This window comes from Osmerus eperlanus, chromosome 4 (genome assembly GCF_963692335.1).
Source record: "Osmerus eperlanus chromosome 4, fOsmEpe2.1, whole genome shotgun sequence".
Taxonomy (NCBI): Eukaryota; Metazoa; Chordata; class Actinopteri; order Osmeriformes; family Osmeridae; genus Osmerus; species Osmerus eperlanus.
The window spans coordinates 6,471,555-6,481,535 of NC_085021.1; the positions used below are offsets into that span (position 1 = coordinate 6,471,555).

Sequence of the window (9,981 nt, forward strand, 5' to 3'; positions counted from 1 at the left end):
AGAGGTGCTGTGGCTTAGCTGGTTGAAAGCGCCTGTCTTGTAAACAGGAAATCCTGGGTTCAACTCCCAGCAGCACCTCCCTGTGTTTGTTTTATAAAACTGGCACATTTTTTACTTTCACCAATGTTGTGGATTCAAACGTATACCGTCACAAAGGTCCCCGACGAGAATGCCTCTGGAAGCAACATGCTAAGCCTGGATAGCTCAGGCTTTGGAGCATGCAACTCTTTGTTTGTAGACTATACACCCAGCAAATTTGAAACATTCATTTGAAACTGTATCTGGACAAAATGTCAGCCTTCTGGACACAGGCCAAGCGTTTGAAACGATGACGGTCACAAAGGTCCCCGACGAGAATGCCTCTGGTTGCGTAGCAGTAAGCCCGGATAGCTCAGTCGGTAGAGCATGAGACTTTTAATCTTAGGGTCGTGGGTTCGAGCCCCACGTTGGGCGTGTTTACATTATGGAGGCCTATCCATCACTCTGAGAGGCTTCAAGTAGTTGAATCAACTATTGCAGCTCTAGAGGTGCTGTGGCTTAGCTGGTTGAAAGCGCCTGTCTTGTAAACAAGAGATCCTGGGTTCAACTCCCAGCAGCACCTCCCTGTGTTTGTTTTATAAAACTGGCACATTTTTTACTTTCACCAATGTTGTGGATTCAAACGTATAGCGTCACAAAGGTCCCAGACGAGAATGCCTCTGGAAGCAACATGCTAAGCCTGGATAGCTCAGGCTTTGGAGCATGCAACTCTTTGTTTGTAGACTATACACCCAGCGAATTTGAAACTGTATCTGGACAAAATGTCAGCCTTCTGGACACAGGCCAAGCGTTTGAAACGATGACGGTCACAAAGGTCCCCGACGAGAATGCCTCTGGTTGCGTAGCAGTAAGCCCGGCTAGCTCAGTCGGTAGAGCATGAGACTCTTAATCTCAGGGTCGTGGGTTCGAGCCCCACGTTGGGCGTGTTTACATTATGGAGGCCTATCCGTCACTCTGAGAGGCTTCAAGTAGTTGAATCAACTGTTGCAGATCCAGAGGTGCTGTGGCTTAGCTGGTTGAAAGCGCCTGTCTTGTAAACAGGAGATCCTGGGTTCAACTCCCAGCAGCACCTCCCTGTGTTTGTTTTATAAAACTGGCACATTTTTTACTTTCACCAATGTTGTGGATTCAAACGTATAGCGTCACAAAGGTCCCAGACGAGAATGCCTCTGGAAGCAACATGCTAAAGCCTGGATAGCTCAGGCGTTGGAGCATGGCACTCTTTGTTTGTAGACTATACACCAAGCAAATTTGAAACATTCATTTGAAACTGTATCTGGACAAAATGTCAGCCTTCTGGACACAGGCCAAGCGTTTGAAGCGATGACGGTCACAAAGGTCCCCGACGAGAATGCCTCTGGTTGCATACCAGTAAGCCCGGCTAGCTCAGTCGGTAGAGCATGAGACTCTTAATCTCAGGGTCGTGGGTTCGAGCCCCATGTTGGGCGTGTTTACATTATGGAGGCCTATCCGTCACTCTGAGAGGCTTCAAGTAGTTGAATCAACTATTTCAATCCAGAGGTGCTGTGGCTTAGCTGGTTGAAAGCGCCTGTCTTGTAAACAGGAAATCCTGGGTTCAACTCCCAGCAGCACCTCCCTGTGTTTGTTTTATAAAACTGGCACATTTTTTACTTTCACCAATGTTGTGGATTCAAACGTATAGCGTCACAAAGGTCCCAGACGAGAATGCCTCTGGAAGCAACATGCTAAAGCCTGGATAGCTCAGGCGTTGGAGCATGGCACTCTTTGTTTGTAGACTATACACCAAGCAAATTTGAAACATTCATTTGAAACTGTATCTGGACAAAATGTCAGCCTTCTGGACACAGGCCAAGCGTTTGAAACGATGACGGTCACAAAGGTCCCCGACGAGAATGCCTCTGGTTGCATACCAGTAAGCCCGGCTAGCTCAGTCGGTAGAGCATGAGACTCTTAATCTCAGGGTCGTGGGTTCGAGCCCCATGTTGGGCGTGTTTACATTATGGAGGCCTATCCGTCACTCTGAGAGGCTTCAAGTAGTTGAATCAACTATTTCAATCCAGAGGTGCTGTGGCTTAGCTGGTTGAAAGCGCCTGTCTTGTAAACAGGAAATCCTGGGTTCAACTCCCAGCAGCACCTCCCTGTGTTTGTTTTATAAAACTGGCACATTTTTTACTTTCACCAATGTTGTGGATTCAAACGTATACCGTCACAAAGGTCCCCGACGAGAATGCCTCTGGAAGCAACATGCTAAGCCTGGATAGCTCAGGCTTTGGAGCATGCAACTCTTTGTTTGTAGACTATACACCCAGCAAATTTGAAACATTCATTTGAAACTGTATCTGGACAAAATGTCAGCCTTCTGGACACAGGCCAAGCGTTTGAAACGATGACGGTCACAAAGGTCCCCGACGAGAATGCCTCTGGTTGCGTAGCAGTAAGCCCGACTAGCTCAGTCGGTAGAGCATGAGACTCTTAATCTCAGGGTCGTGGGTTCGAGCCCCAAGTTGGGCGTGTTTACATTAAGGAGGCCTATCCGTCACTCTGAGAGGCTTCAAGTAGTTGAATCAACTATTGCAGATCCAGAGGTGCTGTGGCTTAGCTGGTTGAAAGCGCCTGTCGTGTAAACAGGAGATCCTGGGTTCAACTCCCAGCAGCACCTCACTGTGTTTGTTTCATACAACTGGCCCATTTTTAACTTTCACCAATGTTGTGGATTCAAACGTATAGCGTCACAAAGGTCCCAGACGAGAATGCCTCTGGAAGCAACATGCTAAAGCCTGGATAGCTCAGGCGTTGGAGCATGGCACTCTTTGTTTGTGGACTATACACCCAGCAAATTTGAAACATTCATTTGAAACTGTATCTGGACAAAATGTCAGCCTTCTGGACACAGGCCAAGGGTTTGAAACGATGACGGTCACAAAGGTCCCCGACGAGAATGCCTCTGGTTGCGTAGCAGTAAGCCAGGCTAGCTCAGTTGGTAGAGCATGAGACTCTTAATCTCAGGGTCGTGGGTTCGAGCCCCACGTTGGGTGTGTTTACATTATGGAGGCCTATCCGTCACTCTGAGAGGCTTCAAGTAGTTGAATACACTATTGCATATCCAGAGGTGCTGTGACTTAGCTGGTTGAAAGCGCTTGTCTGGTAAACAGGAGATCCTGGGTTCAACTCCCAGCAGCACCTCCCTGTGTTTATTTTATACAACTGGCACATTTTTTACTGTCACCAATGTTGTGGATTCAAACGTATAGCGTCACAAAGGTCCCAGACGAGAATGCCTCTGGAAGCAACATGCTAAGCCTGGATAGCTCAGGCTTTGGAGCATGCAACTCTTTGTTTGTAGACTATACACCCAGCGAATTTGAAACTGTATCTGGACAAAATGTCAGCCTTCTGGACACAGGCCAAGCGTTTGAAACGATGACGGTCACAAAGGTCCCCGACGAGAATGCCTCTGGTTGCGTAGCAGTAAGCCCGGCTAGCTCAGTCGGTAGAGCATGAGACTCTTAATCTCAGGGTCGTGGGTTCGAGCCCCACGTTGGGCGTGTTTACATTATGGAGGCCTATCCGTCACTCTGAGAGGCTTCAAGTAGTTGAATCAACTATTTCAATCCAGAGGTGCTGTGGCTTAGCTGGTTGAAAGCGCCTGTCTTGTAAACAGGAAATCCTGGGTTCAACTCCCAGCAGCACCTCCCTGTGTTTGTTTTATAAAACTGGCACATTTTTTACTTTCACCAATGTTGTGGATTCAAACGTATACCGTCACAAAGGTCCCCGACGAGAATGCCTCTGGAAGCAACATGCTAAGCCTGGATAGCTCAGGCTTTGGAGCATGCAACTCTTTGTTTGTAGACTATACACCCAGCAAATTTGAAACATTCATTTGAAACTGTATCTGGACAAAATGTCAGCCTTCTGGACACAGGCCAAGCGTTTGAAACGATGACGGTCACAAAGGTCCCCGACGAGAATGCCTCTGGTTGCGTAGCAGTAAGCCCGGCTAGCTCAGTCGGTAGAGCATGAGACTCTTAATCTCAGGGTCGTGGGTTCGAGCCCCACGTTGGGCGTGTTTACATTATGGAGGTCTATCCGTCACTCTGAGAGGCTTCAAGTAGTTGAATCAACTATTGCAGATCCAGAGGTGCTGTGGCTTAGCTGGTTGAAAGCGCCTGTCTTGTAAACAGGAGATCCTGGGTTCAACTCCCAGCAGCACCTCACTGTGTTTGTTTCATACAACTGGCCCATTTTTAACTTTCACCAATGTTGTGGATTCAAACGTATAGCGTCACAAAGGTCCCAGACGAGAATGCCTCTGGAAGCAACATGCTAAAGCCTGGATAGCTCAGGCGTTGGAGCATGGCACTCTTTGTTTGTAGACTATACACCCAGCGAATTTGAAACTGTATCTGGACAAAATGTCAGCCTTCTGGACACAGGCCAAGCGTTTGAAACGATGACGGTCACAAAGGTCCCCGACGAGAATGCCTCTGATTGCGTAGCAGTAAGCCCGGCTAGCTCAGTCGGTAGAGCATGAGACTCTTAATCTCAGGGTCGTGGGTTCGAGCCCCACGTTGGGAGTGTTTACATTATGGAGGCCTATCCGTCACTCTGAGAGGCTTCAAGTAGTTGAATCAACTATTGCAGATCCAGATGTGCTGTGGCTTAGCTGGTTGAAAGCGCCTGTCTTGTAAACAGGAGATCCTGGGTTCAACTCCCAGCAGCACCTCCCTGTGTTTGTTTATAAAACTGGCCCATTTTTAACTTTCATCAATGTTGTGGATTCAAACGTATAGCGTCACAAAGGTCCCAGACGAGAATGCCTCTGGAAGCAACATGCTGAGCCTGGATAGCTCAGGCTTTGGAGCATGCAACTCTTTGTTTGTAGACTATACACCCAGCGAATTTGAAACTGTATCTGGACAAAATGTCAGCCTTCTGGACACAGGCCAAGCGTTTGAAACGATGACGGTCACAAAGGTCCCCGACGAGAATGCCTCTGGTTGCATACCAGTAAGCCCGGCTAGCTCAGTCGGTAGAGCATGAGACTCTTAATCTCAGGGTCGTGGGTTCGAGCCCCATGTTGGGCGTGTTTACATTATGGAGGCCTATCCGTCACTCTGAGAGGCTTCAAGTAGTTGAATCAACTATTTCAATCCAGAGGTGCTGTGGCTTAGCTGGTTGAAAGCGCCTGTCTTGTAAACAGGAAATCCTGGGTTCAACTCCCAGCAGCACCTCCCTGTGTTTGTTTTATAAAACTGGCACATTTTTTACTTTCACCAATGTTGTGGATTCAAACGTATACCGTCACAAAGGTCCCCGACGAGAATGCCTCTGGAAGCAACATGCTAAGCCTGGATAGCTCAGGCTTTGGAGCATGCAACTCTTTGTTTGTAGACTATACACCCAGCAAATTTGAAACATTCATTTGAAACTGTATCTGGACAAAATGTCAGCCTTCTGGACACAGGCCAAGCGTTTGAAACGATGACGGTCACAAAGGTCCCCGACGAGAATGCCTCTGGTTGCGTAGCAGTAAGCCCGGCTAGCTCAGTCGGTAGAGCATGAGACTCTTAATCTCAGGGTCGTGGGTTCGAGCCCCACGTTGGGCGTGTTTACATTATGGAGGCCTATCCGTCACTCTGAGAGGCTTCAAGTAGTTGAATCAACTATTGCAGATCCAGAGGTGCTGTGGCTTAGCTGGTTGAAAGCGCCTGTCTTGTAAACAGGAGATCCTGGGTTCAACTCCCAGCAGCACCTCACTGTGTTTGTTTCATACAACTGGCCCATTTTTAACTTTCACCAATGTTGTGGATTCAAACGTATAGCGTCACAAAGGTCCCAGACGAGAATGCCTCTGGAAGCAACATGCTAAAGCCTGGATAGCTCAGGCGTTGGAGCATGGCACTCTTTGTTTGTAGACTATACACCCAGCGAATTTGAAACTGTATCTGGACAAAATGTCAGCCTTTTGGACACAGGCCAAGCGTTTGAAACGATGACGGTCACAAAGGTCCCCGACGAGAATGCCTCTGATTGCGTAGCAGTAAGCCCGGCTAGCTCAGTCGGTAGAGCATGAGACTCTTAATCTCAGGGTCGTGGGTTCGAGCCCCACGTTGGGAGTGTTTACATTATGGAGGCCTATCCGTCACTCTGAGAGGCTTCAAGTAGTTGAATCAACTATTGCAGATCCAGATGTGCTGTGGCTTAGCTGGTTGAAAGCGCCTGTCTTGTAAACAGGAGATCCTGGGTTCAACTCCCAGCAGCACCTCCCTGTGTTTGTTTATAAAACTGGCCCATTTTTAACTTTCATCAATGTTGTGGATTCAAACGTATAGCGTCACAAAGGTCCCAGACGAGAATGCCTCTGGAAGCAACATGCTGAGCCTGGATAGCTCAGGCTTTGGAGCATGCAACTCTTTGTTTGTAGACTATACACCCAGCGAATTTGAAACTGTATCTGGACAAAATGTCAGCCTTCTGGACACAGGCCAAGCGTTTGAAACGATGACGGTCACAAAGGTCCCCGACGAGAATGCCTCTGGTTGCGTAGCAGTAAGCCCGGCTAGCTCAGTCGGTAGAGCATGAGACTCTTAATCTCAGGGTCGTGGGTTCGAGCCCCACGTTGGGAGTGTTTACATTATGGAGGCCTATCCGTCACTCTGAGAGGCTTCAAGTAGTTGAATCAACTATTGCAGATCCAGATGTGCTGTGGCTTAGCTGGTTGAAAGCGCCTGTCTTGTAAACAGGAGATCCTGGGTTCAACTCCCAGCAGCACCTCCCTGTGTTTGTTTATAAAACTGGCCCATTTTTAACTTTCATCAATGTTGTGGATTCAAACGTATAGCGTCACAAAGGTCCCAGACGAGAATGCCTCTGGAAGCAACATGCTGAGCCTGGATAGCTCAGGCTTTGGAGCATGCAACTCTTTGTTTGTAGACTATACACCCAGCGAATTTGAAACTGTATCTGGACAAAATGTCAGCCTTCTGGACACAGGCCAAGCGTTTGAAACGATGACGGTCACAAAGGTCCCCGACGAGAATGCCTCTGGTTGCATACCAGTAAGCCCGGCTAGCTCAGTCGGTAGAGCATGAGACTCTTAATCTCAGGGTTGTGGGTTCGAGCCCCATGTTGGGCGTGTTTACATTATGGAGGCCTATCCGTCACTCTGAGAGGCTTCAAGTAGTTGAATCAACTATTTCAATCCAGAGGTGCTGTGGCTTAGCTGGTTGAAAGCACCTGTCTTGTAAACAGGAAATCCTGGGTTCAACTCCCAGCAGCACCTCCCTGTGTTTGTTTTATAAAACTGGCACATTTTTTACTTTCACCAATGTTGTGGATTCAAACGTATAGCGTCACAAAGGTCCAAGACGAGAATGCCTCTGGAAGCAACATGCTAAAGCCCGGATAGCTCAGGCGTTGGAGCATGGCACTCTTTGTTTGTAGACTATACACCCAGCAAATTTGAAACATTCATTTGAAACTGTATCTGGACAAAATGTCAGCCTTCTGGACACAGGCCAAGCGTTTGAAACGATGACGGTCACAAAGGTCCCCGACGAGAATGCCTCTGGTTGCGTAGCAGTAAGCCCGGCTAGCTCAGTCGGTAGAGCATGAGACTCTTAATCTCAGGGTCGTGGGTTCGAGCCCCACGTTGGGCGTGTTTACATTATGGAGGCCTATCCGTCACTCTGAGAGGCTTCAAGTAGTTGAATCAACTGTTGCAGATCCAGAGGTGCTGTGGCTTAGCTGGTTGAAAGCGCCTGTCTTGTAAACAGGAGATCCTGGGTTCAACTCCCAGCAGCACCTCACTGTGTTTGTTTCATACAACTGGCCCATTTTTTACTTTCACCAATGTTGTGGATTCAAACGTATAGCGTCACAAAGGTCCCAGACGAGAATGCCTCTGGAAGCAACATGCTAAAGCCCGGATAGCTCAGGCGTTGGAGCATGGCACTCTTTGTTTGTAGACTATACACCCAGAAAATTTGAAACATTCATTTGAAACTGTATCTGGACAAAATGTCAGCCTTCTGGACACAGGCCAAGCGTTTGAAACGATGACGGTCACAAAGGTCCCCGACGAGAATGCCTCTGGTTGCATAACAGTAAGCCCGGCTAGCTCAGTCGGTAGAGCATGAGACTCTTAATCTCAGGGTCGTGGGTTCGAGCCCCATGTTGGGCGTGTTTACATTATGGAGGCCTATCCGTCACTCTGAGAGGCTTCAAGTAGTTGAATCAACTATTTCAATCCAGAGGTGCTGTGGCTTAGCTGGTTGAAAGCGCCTGTCTTGTAAACAGGAAATCCTGGGTTCAACTCCCAGCAGCACCTCCCTGTGTTTTTTTTATAAAACTGGCACATTTTTTACTTTCACCAATGTTGTGGATTCAAACGTATACCGTCACAAAGGTCCCCGACAAGAATGCCTCTGGAAGCAACATGCTAAGCCTGGATAGCTCAGGCTTTGGAGCATGCAACTCTTTGTTTGTAGACTATACACCCAGCAAATTTGAAACATTCATTTGAAACTGTATCTGGACAAAATGTCAGCCTTCTGGACACAGGCCAAGCGTTTGAAACGATGACGGTCACAAAGGTCCCCGACGAGAATGCCTCTGGTTGCGTAGCAGTAAGCCCGACTAGCTCAGTCGGTAGAGCATGAGACTCTTAATCTCAGGGTCGTGGGTTCGAGCCCCAAGTTGGGCGTGTTTACATTAAGGAGGCCTATCCGTCACTCTGAGAGGCTTCAAGTAGTTGAATCAACTATTGCAGATCCAGAGGTGCTGTGGCTTAGCTGGTTGAAAGCGCCTGTCGTGTAAACAGGAGATCCTGGGTTCAACTCCCAGCAGCACCTCACTGTGTTTGTTTCATACAACTGGCCCATTTTTAACTTTCACCAATGTTGTGGATTCAAACGTATAGCGTCACAAAGGTCCCAGACGAGAATGCCTCTGGAAGCAACATGCTAAAGCCTGGATAGCTCAGGCGTTGGAGCATGGCACTCTTTGTTTGTGGACTATACACCCAGCAAATTTGAAACATTCATTTGAAACTGTATCTGGACAAAATGTCAGCCTTCTGGACACAGGCCAAGGGTTTGAAACGATGACGGTCACAAAGGTCCCCGACGAGAATGCCTCTGGTTGCGTAGCAGTAAGCCAGGCTAGCTCAGTTGGTAGAGCATGAGACTCTTAATCTCAGGGTCGTGGGTTCGAGCCCCACGTTGGGTGTGTTTACATTATGGAGGCCTATCCGTCACTCTGAGAGGCTTCAAGTAGTTGAATACACTATTGCATATCCAGAGGTGCTGTGACTTAGCTGGTTGAAAGCGCTTGTCTGGTAAACAGGAGATCCTGGGTTCAACTCCCAGCAGCACCTCCCTGTGTTTATTTTATACAACTGGCACATTTTTTACTGTCACCAATGTTGTGGATTCAAACGTATAGCGTCACAAAGGTCCCAGACGAGAATGCCTCTGGAAGCAACATGCTAAGCCTGGATAGCTCAGGCTTTGGAGCATGCAACTCTTTGTTTGTAGACTATACACCCAGCGAATTTGAAACTGTATCTGGACAAAATGTCAGCCTTCTGGACACAGGCCAAGCGTTTGAAACGATGACGGTCACAAAGGTCCCCGACGAGAATGCCTCTGGTTGCGTAGCAGTAAGCCCGGCTAGCTCAGTCGGTAGAGCATGAGACTCTTAATCTCAGGGTCGTGGGTTCGAGCCCCACGTTGGGCGTGTTTACATTATGGAGGCCTATCCGTCACTCTGAGAGGCTTCAAGTAGTTGAATCAACTATTTCAATCCAGAGGTGCTGTGGCTTAGCTGGTTGAAAGCGCCTGTCTTGTAAACAGGAAATCCTGGGTTCAACTCCCAGCAGCACCTCCCTGTGTTTGTTTTATAAAACTGGCACATTTTTTACTTTCACCAATGTTGTGGATTCAAACGTATACCGTC

The 9,981-nt window shown here is 48.1% G+C and overlaps 39 non-coding genes across 39 annotated transcripts; all 39 read left to right on the forward strand.

Moving 5' to 3' along the window:
* The first annotated feature begins 3 nt into the window (after nt 1-3).
* trnat-ugu (transfer RNA threonine (anticodon UGU)) lies at nt 4-78 on the forward strand. The gene has a single exon. It is a non-coding gene; the product is annotated as a tRNA-Thr (tRNA).
* A 302-nt stretch (nt 79-380) lies between these two features.
* Nucleotides 381-453, forward strand: trnak-uuu (transfer RNA lysine (anticodon UUU)). The gene has a single exon. It is a non-coding gene; the product is annotated as a tRNA-Lys (tRNA).
* Nucleotides 454-526: 73 nt separating this feature from the next.
* trnat-ugu (transfer RNA threonine (anticodon UGU)) lies at nt 527-601 on the forward strand. The gene has a single exon. It is a non-coding gene; the product is annotated as a tRNA-Thr (tRNA).
* A 289-nt stretch (nt 602-890) lies between these two features.
* trnak-cuu (transfer RNA lysine (anticodon CUU)) lies at nt 891-963 on the forward strand. Its single transcript has one exon. It is a non-coding gene; the product is annotated as a tRNA-Lys (tRNA).
* A 73-nt stretch (nt 964-1,036) lies between these two features.
* trnat-ugu (transfer RNA threonine (anticodon UGU)) lies at nt 1,037-1,111 on the forward strand. The gene has a single exon. It is a non-coding gene; the product is annotated as a tRNA-Thr (tRNA).
* A 303-nt stretch (nt 1,112-1,414) lies between these two features.
* trnak-cuu (transfer RNA lysine (anticodon CUU)) lies at nt 1,415-1,487 on the forward strand. The gene has a single exon. It is a non-coding gene; the product is annotated as a tRNA-Lys (tRNA).
* A 72-nt stretch (nt 1,488-1,559) lies between these two features.
* Nucleotides 1,560-1,634, forward strand: trnat-ugu (transfer RNA threonine (anticodon UGU)). The gene has a single exon. It is a non-coding gene; the product is annotated as a tRNA-Thr (tRNA).
* Nucleotides 1,635-1,937: 303 nt separating this feature from the next.
* On the forward strand, nt 1,938-2,010 carry trnak-cuu (transfer RNA lysine (anticodon CUU)). Its single transcript has one exon. It is a non-coding gene; the product is annotated as a tRNA-Lys (tRNA).
* Nucleotides 2,011-2,082: 72 nt separating this feature from the next.
* On the forward strand, nt 2,083-2,157 carry trnat-ugu (transfer RNA threonine (anticodon UGU)). The gene has a single exon. It is a non-coding gene; the product is annotated as a tRNA-Thr (tRNA).
* Nucleotides 2,158-2,459: 302 nt separating this feature from the next.
* trnak-cuu (transfer RNA lysine (anticodon CUU)) lies at nt 2,460-2,532 on the forward strand. Its single transcript has one exon. It is a non-coding gene; the product is annotated as a tRNA-Lys (tRNA).
* Nucleotides 2,533-2,605: 73 nt separating this feature from the next.
* On the forward strand, nt 2,606-2,680 carry trnat-ugu (transfer RNA threonine (anticodon UGU)). The gene has a single exon. It is a non-coding gene; the product is annotated as a tRNA-Thr (tRNA).
* Nucleotides 2,681-2,983: 303 nt separating this feature from the next.
* trnak-cuu (transfer RNA lysine (anticodon CUU)) lies at nt 2,984-3,056 on the forward strand. The gene has a single exon. It is a non-coding gene; the product is annotated as a tRNA-Lys (tRNA).
* A 73-nt stretch (nt 3,057-3,129) lies between these two features.
* Nucleotides 3,130-3,204, forward strand: trnat-ggu (transfer RNA threonine (anticodon GGU)). The gene has a single exon. It is a non-coding gene; the product is annotated as a tRNA-Thr (tRNA).
* A 289-nt stretch (nt 3,205-3,493) lies between these two features.
* On the forward strand, nt 3,494-3,566 carry trnak-cuu (transfer RNA lysine (anticodon CUU)). Its single transcript has one exon. It is a non-coding gene; the product is annotated as a tRNA-Lys (tRNA).
* A 72-nt stretch (nt 3,567-3,638) lies between these two features.
* Nucleotides 3,639-3,713, forward strand: trnat-ugu (transfer RNA threonine (anticodon UGU)). Its single transcript has one exon. It is a non-coding gene; the product is annotated as a tRNA-Thr (tRNA).
* Nucleotides 3,714-4,015: 302 nt separating this feature from the next.
* On the forward strand, nt 4,016-4,088 carry trnak-cuu (transfer RNA lysine (anticodon CUU)). Its single transcript has one exon. It is a non-coding gene; the product is annotated as a tRNA-Lys (tRNA).
* Nucleotides 4,089-4,161: 73 nt separating this feature from the next.
* On the forward strand, nt 4,162-4,236 carry trnat-ugu (transfer RNA threonine (anticodon UGU)). The gene has a single exon. It is a non-coding gene; the product is annotated as a tRNA-Thr (tRNA).
* Nucleotides 4,237-4,526: 290 nt separating this feature from the next.
* On the forward strand, nt 4,527-4,599 carry trnak-cuu (transfer RNA lysine (anticodon CUU)). The gene has a single exon. It is a non-coding gene; the product is annotated as a tRNA-Lys (tRNA).
* Nucleotides 4,600-4,672: 73 nt separating this feature from the next.
* trnat-ugu (transfer RNA threonine (anticodon UGU)) lies at nt 4,673-4,747 on the forward strand. The gene has a single exon. It is a non-coding gene; the product is annotated as a tRNA-Thr (tRNA).
* A 288-nt stretch (nt 4,748-5,035) lies between these two features.
* On the forward strand, nt 5,036-5,108 carry trnak-cuu (transfer RNA lysine (anticodon CUU)). Its single transcript has one exon. It is a non-coding gene; the product is annotated as a tRNA-Lys (tRNA).
* A 72-nt stretch (nt 5,109-5,180) lies between these two features.
* On the forward strand, nt 5,181-5,255 carry trnat-ugu (transfer RNA threonine (anticodon UGU)). The gene has a single exon. It is a non-coding gene; the product is annotated as a tRNA-Thr (tRNA).
* Nucleotides 5,256-5,557: 302 nt separating this feature from the next.
* trnak-cuu (transfer RNA lysine (anticodon CUU)) lies at nt 5,558-5,630 on the forward strand. Its single transcript has one exon. It is a non-coding gene; the product is annotated as a tRNA-Lys (tRNA).
* Nucleotides 5,631-5,703: 73 nt separating this feature from the next.
* On the forward strand, nt 5,704-5,778 carry trnat-ugu (transfer RNA threonine (anticodon UGU)). The gene has a single exon. It is a non-coding gene; the product is annotated as a tRNA-Thr (tRNA).
* A 290-nt stretch (nt 5,779-6,068) lies between these two features.
* Nucleotides 6,069-6,141, forward strand: trnak-cuu (transfer RNA lysine (anticodon CUU)). Its single transcript has one exon. It is a non-coding gene; the product is annotated as a tRNA-Lys (tRNA).
* A 73-nt stretch (nt 6,142-6,214) lies between these two features.
* trnat-ugu (transfer RNA threonine (anticodon UGU)) lies at nt 6,215-6,289 on the forward strand. Its single transcript has one exon. It is a non-coding gene; the product is annotated as a tRNA-Thr (tRNA).
* A 288-nt stretch (nt 6,290-6,577) lies between these two features.
* trnak-cuu (transfer RNA lysine (anticodon CUU)) lies at nt 6,578-6,650 on the forward strand. Its single transcript has one exon. It is a non-coding gene; the product is annotated as a tRNA-Lys (tRNA).
* Nucleotides 6,651-6,723: 73 nt separating this feature from the next.
* Nucleotides 6,724-6,798, forward strand: trnat-ugu (transfer RNA threonine (anticodon UGU)). The gene has a single exon. It is a non-coding gene; the product is annotated as a tRNA-Thr (tRNA).
* Nucleotides 6,799-7,086: 288 nt separating this feature from the next.
* trnak-cuu (transfer RNA lysine (anticodon CUU)) lies at nt 7,087-7,159 on the forward strand. Its single transcript has one exon. It is a non-coding gene; the product is annotated as a tRNA-Lys (tRNA).
* A 72-nt stretch (nt 7,160-7,231) lies between these two features.
* On the forward strand, nt 7,232-7,306 carry trnat-ugu (transfer RNA threonine (anticodon UGU)). Its single transcript has one exon. It is a non-coding gene; the product is annotated as a tRNA-Thr (tRNA).
* Nucleotides 7,307-7,609: 303 nt separating this feature from the next.
* Nucleotides 7,610-7,682, forward strand: trnak-cuu (transfer RNA lysine (anticodon CUU)). The gene has a single exon. It is a non-coding gene; the product is annotated as a tRNA-Lys (tRNA).
* A 73-nt stretch (nt 7,683-7,755) lies between these two features.
* Nucleotides 7,756-7,830, forward strand: trnat-ugu (transfer RNA threonine (anticodon UGU)). The gene has a single exon. It is a non-coding gene; the product is annotated as a tRNA-Thr (tRNA).
* Nucleotides 7,831-8,133: 303 nt separating this feature from the next.
* On the forward strand, nt 8,134-8,206 carry trnak-cuu (transfer RNA lysine (anticodon CUU)). Its single transcript has one exon. It is a non-coding gene; the product is annotated as a tRNA-Lys (tRNA).
* Nucleotides 8,207-8,278: 72 nt separating this feature from the next.
* trnat-ugu (transfer RNA threonine (anticodon UGU)) lies at nt 8,279-8,353 on the forward strand. Its single transcript has one exon. It is a non-coding gene; the product is annotated as a tRNA-Thr (tRNA).
* Nucleotides 8,354-8,655: 302 nt separating this feature from the next.
* On the forward strand, nt 8,656-8,728 carry trnak-cuu (transfer RNA lysine (anticodon CUU)). The gene has a single exon. It is a non-coding gene; the product is annotated as a tRNA-Lys (tRNA).
* Nucleotides 8,729-8,801: 73 nt separating this feature from the next.
* On the forward strand, nt 8,802-8,876 carry trnat-ugu (transfer RNA threonine (anticodon UGU)). Its single transcript has one exon. It is a non-coding gene; the product is annotated as a tRNA-Thr (tRNA).
* A 303-nt stretch (nt 8,877-9,179) lies between these two features.
* On the forward strand, nt 9,180-9,252 carry trnak-cuu (transfer RNA lysine (anticodon CUU)). Its single transcript has one exon. It is a non-coding gene; the product is annotated as a tRNA-Lys (tRNA).
* A 73-nt stretch (nt 9,253-9,325) lies between these two features.
* trnat-ggu (transfer RNA threonine (anticodon GGU)) lies at nt 9,326-9,400 on the forward strand. Its single transcript has one exon. It is a non-coding gene; the product is annotated as a tRNA-Thr (tRNA).
* A 289-nt stretch (nt 9,401-9,689) lies between these two features.
* trnak-cuu (transfer RNA lysine (anticodon CUU)) lies at nt 9,690-9,762 on the forward strand. Its single transcript has one exon. It is a non-coding gene; the product is annotated as a tRNA-Lys (tRNA).
* Nucleotides 9,763-9,834: 72 nt separating this feature from the next.
* On the forward strand, nt 9,835-9,909 carry trnat-ugu (transfer RNA threonine (anticodon UGU)). The gene has a single exon. It is a non-coding gene; the product is annotated as a tRNA-Thr (tRNA).
* Nucleotides 9,910-9,981: the final 72 nt, after the last annotated feature.